This window comes from Eulemur rufifrons, chromosome 7, assembly GCF_041146395.1.
Source record: "Eulemur rufifrons isolate Redbay chromosome 7, OSU_ERuf_1, whole genome shotgun sequence".
In the NCBI taxonomy this organism is placed as follows: Eukaryota; Metazoa; Chordata; class Mammalia; order Primates; family Lemuridae; genus Eulemur; species Eulemur rufifrons.
In genome coordinates, this window is record NC_090989.1 from 76,835,674 (window position 1) to 76,843,503 (window position 7,830).

At 38.6% G+C, this 7,830-nt stretch overlaps 1 non-coding gene across 1 annotated transcript; it reads left to right on the plus strand.

Moving 5' to 3' along the window:
- Window positions 1-756: 756 nt before the first annotated feature.
- LOC138388818 (U6 spliceosomal RNA) lies at window positions 757-860 on the plus strand. The gene has a single exon (XR_011234304.1). It is a non-coding gene; the product is annotated as a U6 spliceosomal RNA (small nuclear RNA).
- The last annotated feature ends 6,970 nt before the right edge of the window (window positions 861-7,830 follow it).

Sequence of the window (7,830 nt, forward strand, 5' to 3'; positions counted from 1 at the left end):
TTCTGTAAAATTAAATTGAAAAAAAAAAAGAAAAAAAAATAAATAAATAAACAAATTATTTGTAAGGCAACCTAAAAAAAAAAAAAGTGAATTATTTTATTTTAAGCATTACATAACAGAAAGTGCACAAATCAAATGGCTCAATGGTCTTTTATAAACTAGACATACCTCTGTAACTAACACCCAGGTCAAGAAACAGAATACTCTCAGCATCCCAGAATCCCCCATGCTTCCTTGGAGTTCTCAGCTGCTCTGGAGATGAATAGTACATGGACTCTATAAATACGTTAGCTTTGCCTGTTTCAGAACTTCATATAAATGATTGAATTATATAGCAAAAAAATAAATAAATAAAAAATAAAACTCAATAGATAAGTTTCTGGAAAACACTCAAACCATGCTTTCCTCTAAACTCCACACCACAACAACCAACACAGAACACTTCTATGACCAAATGTGGAGGTTGTTCCCTTACACACAAAAGAGAGGACACAACCTGGGGGTCCTCTAATTCAATTCCAACACTACCTACCTAGAGAGAGCATCAGATCCCACCAGGTGAGTACCTCGGTCCCCAAAACTGGCCCCCCTTCAGACACCAGTCCCAAGTCCAGGCCTCTGGAATTTCTGACCAACTGCCTTCAAGTTGGGGTTCCCATGACCCTCTCTTTGGGTTCAATTAATTTGCTGGAGTAGCTCACAGAACTCAGGGAAATACTTCATTTATTATAAAGGATATTACAAAGGATACACATGGTGCTCACTTTGGCAGCACATGTAATAAAATTGTAATGATACAGAGATTAGCATGGTCCCTGCACAGGGATGACACAGAAATTAGTGAAGCATTCCATATTTTTTTTTTAAAAAAGGCACACATGAAGAAGTGTGCAGGGTGAGGTTCCATGCCCTCCTGAGTGAGACCCCAACTCTACTAAAAATATAAAAATTAGCCAGATGTGGTCGTGCATATCTGTAGTCCCAGCTACTTGGGAGGCTGAGGCAGGATAGCTTGAGCATAGGAGTTTGAGGTTGCTGTGAGCTAGGCTGATGCCACAGCACTATAGTCAGGGCAACAAGTGAGACTCTGTCAAAAAAAAAAAAAAAACCAGATCTGAAGAAATAACTCAAAATGCAATGCAAAGAGTTAAAGAGGTAGAAAATAGGAAAGGTTAAGGGACATCGTGGAGTACAGAATGAAATGGCCTGTCAAGCAGAGCACCATGCACTGGTTACCAATCCCCAGGAAACATAAAACAGTCAAGCACTGGATGGAACATCACTTTACTTACACAGAGAAGAGATGGAGCAAAGTTAGCTTCAATAGTGTGTGCTGATCTCCCATGGCCAGTGGGTCTCTCCTGGCAGCTGACACAGGGCAGTTGGCCTAGGTGAACCCTTAAACACACCCCTCTTAGGCCACAGTAGAAGGACCAAATCCACCCCTCACAGAGTCTAAAATACTGAAAACTGGAGGCCTGCCTGAGGGCCATTGATGTACACCCTTGAGCATAACAAGTGAATACTGAGCCTGAAACAGGGAAGGACACTTACACACAAGGTGATAAACCTTGTACATGCTGTGAGGATTCTTTCTCTCTTGGTAAGGAGGTGCTCCAGGTCCAAAGCCCATTCTGATGTGGCCAAGCAGGGGTCAAAAGCCTGTGCACATGAGACTGCCTTTCCTGACACTAACATGTACGTCTGACAGGAGTTGCAGAAGGTGATGAGGGGGAGAAGCAACATTCAAAGAGATAATGCACAGGTAAGAATTTTCCAGTAGTGAGAAAAGGTATCAATTCTTACATTGAAAAAGTGTAATGAGACTAAAGCAGAGTAAATAAAAATAAATCCATATCAACATAACATTGTGACCAAATTACAAAACAACAAAGACACAGATATTTTAAAAATAATCAGAGAGAAAGGCAGATTACTTACAAATGAATAATTAGAGTACTGGAAGTCTTTTTTTTTTTTTTTTTTTTTTTTGTTGAGACAGAGTCTCACTTTGTTGCCCAGGCTAGAGTGAGTGCCGTGGCATCAGCTTAGCTCACAGCAACCTCAGACTCCTCGGCTTAAGCGATCCTACTGCCTCAGCCTCCCAAGTAGCTGGGACTACAGGCATGCACCACTATGCCCGGCTAATTTTTTTTTTTTATATAGATTTTTAGTTGTCCATATAATGTCTTTCTATTTTTTAGTAGAGACGGGGTCTCGCTCAGGCTGGTCTCGAACTCCTGACCTTGAGCGATCCACCCGCCTCGGCCTCCCAGAGTGCTAGGATTACAGGCGTGAGCCACCGCGCCCGGCCAAATCCTGGAAGTCTTTTAACAGCAAAAATAATAGAAGTAAGAAGTTAGTAGAACTTTTAAGAAATATAATTCAAACTAAACTATCATTCAGAATAAGAGTGAAATGAAGTTAAAAAAAAAAAAAAAAAAAAACCTAGAGAGATTACCACTAAAATAAGTCTCTGAAAAATTTGAATTTTTGAAAGGAAAAAAAAGAGAACCAGAAGGAAAGAGGGAGATGTAGGAAGGAGTAGTGAGCAAAGAGATTGCATCTACAATAATATAATAATAATAACTAATTTTAAAGATATAAAAACAAGGAGTATAATACCATTTGTCAAAGTCTATTCATGTTGTTATAAAGGAATAGGTGAGGCTGGGTAATTTATAAAGAAAAGAGGTTTATTTGGCTTGTAGTTCTGCAGGCTGTACAAGAAGCATGGTGCTAGCATCCGTACCTGGTGAGGGCCTCAGTCTTCTTCCATGCTTGGCAGAAAGGGAAGGGGACACAGTGTATTCAGAGATTGCATGGTGAGAGAGGAAGCAAAAGAGAGAGAGAGAGAGAGAGAGAGAGAGGGAGGGAGAGGGGCCAGGTGTGGTGGCTCACATCTGTAATCCCAGCACTTTGGGAGGCAGAGGCAGGAGGATTGCTTGAGACCAGGAGTTCAAGACCAGCCTGAGCAAGAGCAAGACCCATCTCTACAAAAAATAGAAAAACGAGCCAGGTGTGATAGCACACGCCTATAGTCACAGCTACTTGAGAGGCTGAGGCAGGAGAATCTCTTGACCCCAGCAGTTTGAGGTTCCAGTGAGCTATGATCATCCACTGCAGTCTAGGCCAGATGACAGAGTAAGACCCTGACTCAAAAAAAAAAAAAATTAAGTAGAAGTATAATATATACCCTTAAACCAGTATGAGGAATAATAGAAAATTAAGGGGGGAAAAACTTGATTAATCCAACTGAAGACAGGAAAGAAGAAAAACAAAAACAAAAACAAAAAGTATAAAAGAAAGTACAAAATAATATGACAGAAATAAAACCAAATATATCAGTAACTATAAAATCTATACATGGACTAAATGTGCCACTTAATAGACAAAGATAATCATATTGGAGTTTTTAAAAATCCAGGTATATGCTGTTTTTGAGAGATATACCTAAATCATTAAGAATTTAGAAAGGCTGAAAATAAAAGGATAAAAAAATCAGGCAAGCATTTACCCAAATAATAGAAATAGCTATTATTATATTAACAACACTAAAAATAGATTTCAAGGACAATGTGAGGATAGAGACATGTTTTATGAATAAAGCACAAGAGTTATGAATCATAAAAGAAAAAGATTAATGAATTTGATCACATTAAAATGCAAAACCTCTGTAAAACGAAAGAATCATTTAAAAAGTAAAAGACATGCTACAGATTGAAGAAGATATTTGTAAGTGCTTAACCATAAATGAGTGTCCCAAATATATGAAAAACTCAAATAAGAAAATCCATAAACCCTAATAGAGAAAATGATTCAAGAATATAATTTCTTTGTAGAATTGACAAGCTAATCCTAAAATTCATATGGAATTGCAAGGGACCCCAAAGAGTTAAAAAAATCTAGCTAAAAAGCAAAGTGGAGGATTCACTTCCCAATTTCAAAACTTGCTACAAAGTTATAGTAATCAAGATAATGTGGCACTGGCAAGAGGGTAGATACAGATCAATGGAATAGAACTGAGAGCCTAGAAATAAATCTCACATTTATAGTCAATTGATTTTCAGCAAAGGTGCTAAGACAATTCAATAATAAATGGTACTGAAACAACTGGATATCTACATGCGAAAGAATGAAGTTGGACTCTTACCTCACACTATACACAAAAGTTAACTCAAAATAGATCAAAGACCTAAACATAAGAGCTAAAACTATAAAACAAACTCTTAGCAGAAAATGTAAGGATAAATCGTTGTGACTTTGGATTAGGTAATAATCTCTTAAAATAAGAGGGCAAAACCACAAGTAACAAAAGCAAAAATAAATAAATCAAACTTCATCAAAATTAAAAATTTCTGTGCTTCAAAAAACATGTTGTGGGCTGAATTGCGTGCCCCCAAAATTTATATGTGGAAGGAAGTCCTAACCTCCTAATAACCTCAGAATGTGACTGAATTTGGAAACAGGGTCTTTACAGTAGTAATTAAGTTAAAATAAGTCATTAGACTGGGCCCTAATCCAATATGACTTGTATTCTTATAAGAAGAAGGAATTTGGACACAGACGTACACAGAAGGAACATGATGTGAAGACAGGAAGAAAACAGCCATCTACAAGCCAAAGAGAGACCCTGAAACAGATCCTTCCCTCATGTCCCTCAGAAGGAGCCAACCCCACCAACAGCTTGAAGTCAAACTTCTACCCTCCAGACAGAACTATGAGAAAATAAATTTCCATTTAAGCCACTAGTCTGCCATACCTTGTTACAGTAACCCTGGGAAATTAATACAGGACACCATTGAGAAAGTGAAAAGGTAACCAACAGAATGTGAGAAAATATTTGCAGATCATAAATTTGATAAGAGACTTGTATCTAGAATATATAAAGAGTGCTTACAACTCAATAATATTAAGGCAAATAACTCAATTAAAAAATAAGCAAGAAGCTAATGTGGCACTTCTACAAAGAAAATGTACACATGGCCAATAACCACAGAAACAATCCTCAACATCATTAGCCCCCAAGGAACTGCAAATCAAAACCACAATGAGATACCACTTCCCACCCACTAGGATGGCTATAATTTGAAAGAGAGACAATAGAAAATGTTAACAAGGATGTAGAAAAATTGAAACTCATGCACTGATGCTGGTAAAGGTAAAATGGTACAACCACTTTGGAAAACAGTCTGGTAAGTCTTCAAAAATGTTAAACGTAGAGTTACCACTCCTAGGTATGATATACAGGTCTGCCCGGAAAGCATACAGCCATGTAATATAAAAAATAGAGCCATTTATTGAAGAAACAAGATACAAGAAACATTGTACATAGGACAATGACGCCTCAGTCCCCTTCAAAGTAGGCACCTTGGGACCTCATACAGTTCTCCCAGCATCTCATAACCAAACCCGTACATGTTCAACACTTCCAGGGGCTCTGCTTATTGCAGGCCTTCCAGAACATGGATCACTTTTAACAGACTCTCAACCATCTTTGAAGCGTTCGTGCCTCACTTTTATTTGTGCAGCACTCATTGCATCATCCTCGAAATCCTTCCGAATCATCTGAATACTTTCCATGGAGGAATGTTCAAGCTTAAAATGCAAAATTTGATGCCGATTCGTTGCTCTACTCGCTCAGTCATTTTGAATGCGACAGCCACACAGTACACATGCTCACTCAGCAGTATCTAGCGCCCCACTGACTGGTCCAGTGAAGTCGTCGTCGTTGTTCATGCATGCGCACCCCAGGCCCCTCTCCTCAGCTGCCAGTTTACCTCAATGTTGTGCAAACCGTTCTCGTTTTATTAACAATGGCTTGATACTTTCAGGACAGACTTCGAGAAATGAAAACGTATGTGTACACAAAAACTTGAACACAAGTATTCTTAGCAGCACAATATATAATAGCCAAAAAGTGAAAACAACCCAAATGTTCATTAACTAACGAATGGATAAACAAAATGTGGTTTGGTAGTTCCCCTTATCTGAAGTTCCTCGCTCCACAGTTTCAGTTACCCACAGTCAACCACAGTCTGAAAATATTAAATGGAAAATATCAGAAATGAATACTTTGTAAGTTTTAACTGTGCTCTGTTCTGAGTATCGTGATGAAATCTCACACCATCCTGCTCCATCCTGCCCAGGAAGTGAACCATCCGTTTGTCCAGCTTATCCACACTCTCTATGCTGCCTGCCACTTAGCCACTGATCAGGTGGACCATGGCAGGATCACAGTGCTTGCATTCAGGTAACTCTTATCTGACTTAGTACTGGCCCCAAAGCACATTGTAGTGATGCTGTATACAAGTATAACAATTGTTATAATTTTTCTATTTTATTATTAGGTATTGTTGTTAATCTCTTACTGTGCCTAAGTTATTAAACTTTCTCATGGTACGTATGCTTAGGAAAAAACATAGTATATATAAGATTTGGTACTAGCTGCAGTTTCAAGCATTCACTGGAAATCGTGGAACATATCCCCCTCAGATAAGAGGAACCTACTATATATCCATATAATAGAATATTAAGCAATTAACAGAAATGAAGTACCGGTACATGTTGCAACATGGATAAACTTTAAAAACATAATGCTAAATGAAAGAAGCCAGTCAAAAAATATCATAATATAGGACATAACATGCAATGTCTAGACTAGGCTAATCTATCAGAACAGAAATGGTATTGGAATAGCCCAAGGCTGGAGAATTTGAGAGGAAAAGAGGAGTAACTGTTAATGCATAAGAGGTTTCCTTTTGGGGTGATAAAACTGTCCTAAAATTGATTGTGGTGATGTTCTCACAGTTCTGTGAATATACTAAAAATCAGCGAATTGGTAGAGGGGACTACTTTAAATGAGTGAATTGTATGATATGTGGACTCTATTTCAATAAGTCTGTTACAAGAAAAAACAAAGATGACTATGACATGATTCTTGCTTTGGAAGAGCACAGCTCAGACAGTTTTTAATCCTCTGCATTGCATTACTATAAAAATTCCTGAATTGTTAGTGTCTTCCAATAAGACGAGTAAAGGAGGAAACAGCACGGGACACAGAAGACAATCAATAGAAACAGCCAAACAAACAAACTAACAGAAAGAAGATTGCAAGACAAGAGTTTCACTAACACTCTTTGTAACAGGGGCTAAAAATTAACATCACCTCTATTTATAGTATTTGCACATAATTGCATATGGTTATGCATAAGCTGACTATTTAAAAAAATACATCTAGGTCAGTAATTCTCAAACTTCTGTGTGCTTATCTGGAGGGCTTGTTAAAACACAAATTGCTGGATTCCACCCGGACAATGTCTGATTGAATAGGTTTGGGATAGGTCCCAAGTAATTTTCATTTCTAAAAAGTTCCCATACAGATGCTGCTGCTGTGAGAACCACTTTGAAAACCCCTGATCCAGGTTTTTCAGGATGTAGAACCTGTCGTTCTCAGTTTATCTTCCTCTTGTTAAGTTAAGAAGTGCTCTAGGTCTTGGTAAAGTCAATATCCTGAACCAGACAGATTTGCTGGCAATGGCAGTTAAGACTCATATTCAGGCCGGGCGTGGTGGCTCACGCCTGTAATCCTAGCACTCTGGGAGGCCGAGGTGGGCGGATCATTTGAGCTCAGGAGTTCGAGACCAGCCTGAGCAAGAGCGAGACCCCATCTCTACCAAAAATAGAAAGAAATTATATGGACAGCTAAAAATATATATAGAAAAAATTAGCCGGGCATGGTGGTGCATGCCTGTAGTCCCAGCTACTCGGGAGGCTGAGACAGGAGGATCGCTTGAGCTCAGGAGTTTGAGGTTGCTGTGAGCTCGGCTA